General features: G+C 38.4%; 1 pseudogene; it reads right to left on the bottom strand.

Moving 5' to 3' along the window:
* Nucleotides 1-3,986: 3,986 nt before the first annotated feature.
* LOC128589040 (40S ribosomal protein S25-like) lies at nt 3,987-4,474 on the bottom strand (annotated as a pseudogene).
* Between the last annotated feature and the right edge of the window lie 1,398 nt (nt 4,475-5,872).

Below are 5,872 nucleotides of genomic sequence, written 5' to 3'. Positions count from 1 at the left end.
TGATAGTGATCAAAACAGCATGGTACTGGAACAAAAACAAAGAGGTAGATGTATGGAACAGAATGAATAACTAAGAGATAAACCCAGCTATTTACCATTATTTGATCTTTGACAAGCCAATTAAAAGCATTCAGTGGGGAAAAGATTCCCTATTTAACAAATGGGGCTGAGTGAACTGGCTGGCAACCTGTAGTAGATTGAACCTGGACCCATTCCTTTCACCATTAACTAAGACAGACTCCCACTGGATTAAAGATTTGAACTTAAGACGTGAACCTATAAAAATACTAGAAGAAAGTGCAGGGAAAACTCTTGAAGAAATCAGCCTGGGCTAATATTTTATGAGAAGTACCCCCTGGGCAATTGAAGCAGCATCAAAAATACACTACTGGGACCTGATCAAACTAAAAAGCTTCTGCACATTCAAGAACACAGAAAGTAAACAAAGCAGACAGCCCTCAGAATAGGAGAAGATATTCATAGGTTATGTCTCCGAAAAAGGTTTAATGACTAGAATCCACAGAGAACTCAAACATATTAGCAAGAACACAACAAGTGATCCCATCTCAGGGTGGGCAAGGGACTTAAACAGAATCTTCTCTGAAAAACACAGGTGCAACGGCCTACAGACATATGAAAAAATGCTCATCATCCTCAATCATTAGAGAAATGCAAATCAAAACTACTTTGAGATATCATCTAATTCCAGTAAGGTTAGCCCATATCACAAAATCCCAAGACCAGAGATGCAGGCGTGGATGTGGAGAAAAGGGAACACTTTTACACTGCTGGTAGGAATGCAAATTAATGCATTCCTTTTGGAAAGATGTTTGGAGAACACTTAGAGATCTAAAAATAGATCTGCCATTCGATCCTATAATTCCTCTACTAGGTATGTACCCAGAAGACCAAAAATCACTTTATAGCAAAGATATTTGTACCAGAATGTTTATTGCAACCCAATTCATAATTGCTAAGTCATGTAAAAAGCCCAAGTGCCCATTGATCCACCAATGGATGAATAAATTGTGGTGTATGTACATCATGGAATATTTTGCAGCCTTTAAAAACGTGGAGACTTTACCTCTTTCATGTTTACATAGATGGAGCTGGAACATATTCTTCTTAGTTAAGTATCTGAAGAATGGAAGAAAATTATCCAATGTACTCAGCCCTACTGTGAAACTGATTTATAGCTTTCATATGAAAGCTATAACCCAATTATAACCTAAGAATATAGTGAAGGGGGAGAAGGAGGGGAGGGGAGGGGGCAAGGACAGGCTGAGAGAGGGTGATTGGTGGGACCACACCTATGGAGCATCTTACTAGGGTACTGTATCCAGGTGCTGTAGCTCACGCCTATAATCCCAGCACTGTGGGAGGCTCAGGCAGGAGGATTGCTTGAGCTCAGGAGTTTGAGACTTGTCTGAGCGAGAGTGATACCCTGACTCATGAAAAAAAATGAAAACCCAGATGGGTGCTTCAGTAAATGTAGAATGTAAATGTCTCAACACAATAGCTAAGAAAATACCAGGAAGGCTATGTTAACCAGTGTGATGATAATATGTCAAATGGTATATAAAACTAGTGTATGGTGCCCCATGATTGCATTAATGTACACAGCTATGATTTAATAATAAATTTTTAAAAAGTGACTTGTTGAATTATTATCCATTAATAACCACTCAATTTCATGGTTCTGTATCCTAATTTTACGAGGTGTTCTCCAACCCTACCTGTATGGCTTGTTCTGCCTGTGTCTGGCTGAGCTGGGCTTGTAGAACCTTAATAAGTTTCTCCTTCTCCTAGAGCAGTAGCTTTAGCAATGCAGATTGTTCCATGATCGAGGTTGTCTTCTTATACTGAAGACATAAAAGGAAAAACGATTAAGCAAAAGAATTAGCACTCTGAATTCTCTCACCTCCCTTTCTTGTGTTTTCTTTTTCTATTCACCCTTTTCATTTCTACTGTAACTCTCTAGCTACTTTTATCTACTAAGACTTTAAAAAAATGACTTGTTGAATTATTAACAATTAACAACCTCTGGACTTCATGGTTCTTTATCCTAATTTTATGAGATGTTCTTTATCCTTACCTGTGTGGCTTGTTCTGCCTGTGTCTGGCTGAGCTGGGCATCCAAATTTTTAATGAGTCCCTCTTTCTCCTAGAGCAGTTGCTTTAGCATCATAAATTCTTCCACTTCTGCAGAAGTCTCATTGACATATATTGTCTAAAGACATACAAGGAAAAGTAATTTGGCAAAAGAATTAGCATTCTTAATTTTCTCACCTCCCTTTCTTGTTTCCCCTCAATACCAAACCATCTTCCCTCTACTTTCCATGGAATGTAAAAGTGAATTGTATATATTGTGGTTTTCAAAAAGTACTCATCAAAATTTATTGGTCAAGCAAGACAGAAGCAGGAGTTGCAACTTTTCAATTTTTCTGAATCCTCACATAGAGATAGCACAACCAGATAGTAAAGCCAAAAAATTATGAAAAACATTTATAATAAAATTGGGAATGTGGGCCTGTAAACCCTAACATATAATCAAGTAGGGGAACCAACAACAAAAATCCATAAGACCTACAAGGTATTAAAATCTGAAGAAGATCCAGGTGCTGTAGCTCACGCCTATAATCCCAGCACTGTGGGAGGCTCAGGCAGGAGGATTGCTTGAGCTCAGGAGTTTGAGACTTGTCTGAGCAAGAGTGAGACCCTGACTCATGAAAAAAATGAAAACACAGATGGGTGCTTCAGTGAGCACCTGTAAACCCTGTGGCTTCAAGAGACTGAGATAACAGGCTGCCCACTGCCATCTGAGGTTTCAGTGAGCTTTGAGGCATTCTTCTCAGGTCATAGGGTCCGACTCTGTCACAACAACAAAAATAACCACCAAAAAAAAAAAAAAAAAAAGGAAAAAAATCTGTAGAAGACAAAGAAGACGAGAAAATGAATTCTGATGGCCTTGAGAACAGGAAACCCCCCAGATAGCCAATGTAATTGTTTGAATACACAGGTGGCTGATTTTAGAATGACAGCAGAGCTTTCATGTTCTCTAATGCTGGATGAATGTATGGGGTCTACATTAGGAAAGACTAAAAGAGCTACAGCAATTTAGCTCCTCTGAATTCTCATAACCAATGCATCAGAGCTTCCACACTAAAAGGAAAACAAAGCAGGATAACAATAAAAGAGACTGAAATAAGAGATCGTTTACATGTATGCTATACAATTCAGTCTCAAGTAGCCTCATGTGGCTTGAAATATGCCTAGTACAAAAGAAATATTTAATTTTTAATATTATTTAATTTAAATTGAAAATGACATTTTAATTTCTTTTTCATTAAAGACAACTTTATTTTGGAATGATTGTATTTTATTTATCTGCTGCATCATGAGATACTCTTACAGTATCAAGTAACAAGTGTATATAATTTGGTATCAAAGGGTTGATTCTCTTCAATGATTTTTTTTTGCTACACTCTTACTTAAATTGTACTGTTTGTATTATAATACTTAATGCAGATAGCATGATAACAATTGATACAAATATGAATCATAATTGATAATTGAACTCACATATAAACATTTATTCTTTTAATTACAATTGAATTATTTTTCCAGTTCAAAAAGAAGTATGGGCTGGGTGTGGTGGCTCACTCCCATAATCCTACCACTCTGGAAGTCCGAGGCAAGTGAATTGCTTGAGCTCATGATTTGAGACCAGCCTGAGCAAAAAACCAAACCCCTGTTCTACTAAAAAAAAAAAAAAAAAATAGAAAAACTGACGCAAGAGGATCTCTTGAGCCCAAGAGTTGGGGGTTGCTGTGAGCTATGACGCTGTGGCACTATACCCAGAATGACAGCTTAAGACTATGTCTCAAAAATAAAACTATGGACACATTTTTAATTTAATTTAATTTAATTATTTCTTTTATTTTGTGTTCAATAAAGTTTTATTTTTCCAAATATATGGTTGGACCTGTAAAAAAATTTTAAAGAGTCAAAACTATAGCCTTACAAAGGGAATGTGTACTTCTTACAGTTGAGTCCCTCAGTTCCTGCTCACCCTGTTCATGCATCTTCACCAGCAGCTGGAGCATCTCCACCCTTGGTATTTCTGGTGTAAATTACTTGAGCTCTGTGCTTTGAAACCAGTTTGATAAGGCCTTTACTAAGGAGCTCCTGAAGGGCTGCCCTGGCCAGGGAACCTCGAATCTTCAGTCTCTCAAAGACCACAGCTGGAGTGATAATCTTGTAGTTGGGAACTTCCTTACAGAGTTTGTCATATGTAGCTTTGTCAAACAAGACTAGATTGTTGAGCTTGTCCCGAACTTTGCCTTTGGACCACTTCTTCTTTTTGACCTTGCTTCTAGATTTATTCACTGGGTCTTTGTCTTTTCTTGGCCGACTTTCCAGCATCTTTCTTCTTCTTGTTGTCCTTGGGCGGCATTGCAAAGCTAGGAGTGGAGCTGCCACTACCGCAACCTGGCTAAGATGTTGGACAAAAAAAAAAAGCTATTTTATTATTTCTTTGAGACAGAGTCTCACTATGTTGCCCTCGGTAGAGTGCTGTGGCGTCACAGCTCACAGCAACCTCAAACACTTAGGGTTAAGAGATTCTCTTATCTCAGTCTCCCAAGTAGCTGGGACTACAGGCAACTGCCACAACCCGGGCTACTTTTTGGTTGCAGTTGTCATTGTTGTTTGGCAGTTCTGGGCTGGATTTCAACCTTTCAGGTCCGGTGTATCTGGCTGGCGCCCCAGCCACTGAGATACAGGCCCTGAGCCCATTATTAATTTTAAAATGAAGGCATACTATTGATATCTAGTTCACTCTTTCATTTCTCTGTAGTATTATATTGTTTAAATATTGCTCTGTTGATAGTTATAAGAAATGTATTTTGTCTTTGGTTATTGTAAGTAATTGAACAGTGCGGGTGGAGTCCAAAGTGAAGGGCAGGGGAAGTCAGGGAATCCCAGCTCCCAGGTATTAAAAAACAACATAAAAACACAACAATAGAAGAGGGAATTCTGATAAGAAAAGATTTCCTTTCTGTTTCTCAACAAAACTTCTTAAACAAGAAAGAAGAAAAAAACTTTTCCTGAGTCAACTTTTCTTCTACAAGTTGAGGAAAAGAAATTTTCTGCCAAAGTAAAAAAGAAAAATGGATCTAAGTCGAATCTCATATAAAGTTATTATGAAAACCTCAAGCAGCATGTTCACACCATCAGCCGCATTGCCCTGGGATGCTCTGCACCTTCCAGGGCACTGCAGATCCCAACCAGCTAGATGACACTCACCAGATTTGGCCCCTTGACCTTGGACTTAGCATCCATAATTGTAAAATAAAAATTTTTCTTTATACACTACCCAGTTTCAGGTATTCTGTTACAAGCAATAAAAAACACACTAATACAGAAAATTGGCACTGAGAAGTGAATTGTTGCTGGTAATATCTAAAAATGTGGAAGTGGCTTTGGTATTAGATAATAGATGGAGGGTGGAAGAATTTGGAGAATCAGGTTACAAAAATCCTAGATTCTGGTGAGGGCTGAGAAGATGAGAAGACTAGGAAGAGTTTGTCATTCCCTAGAGACTACCTAAGTGGTCGTGACCAGAGCCCTGATGGAAATCTCAGCAGTGAATATTCTTCTGGTGGAGAAGTGAGAGAAAGTATTAGAAACTGGAGTCAAAGCCATCTTGTTATAAGCTGGAAATGAACTTCGCTGAACCATACTTGAGGAATTTGTGGAAGGATGAATTGAGTGATGAACCCTAGTATCTGGTAGAAGAAATTTCTAAGCAGCCAAGAGCTCAGGCTGCCTCATTAGTACTTCCAAGTGCTTACAGCCATCTGCTGGAGAA

This window comes from Nycticebus coucang, chromosome 1 (genome assembly GCF_027406575.1).
Source record: "Nycticebus coucang isolate mNycCou1 chromosome 1, mNycCou1.pri, whole genome shotgun sequence".
Classification (NCBI taxonomy): domain Eukaryota; kingdom Metazoa; phylum Chordata; class Mammalia; order Primates; family Lorisidae; genus Nycticebus; species Nycticebus coucang.
This window is presented reverse-complemented; position numbering and strand designations above follow the sequence as displayed.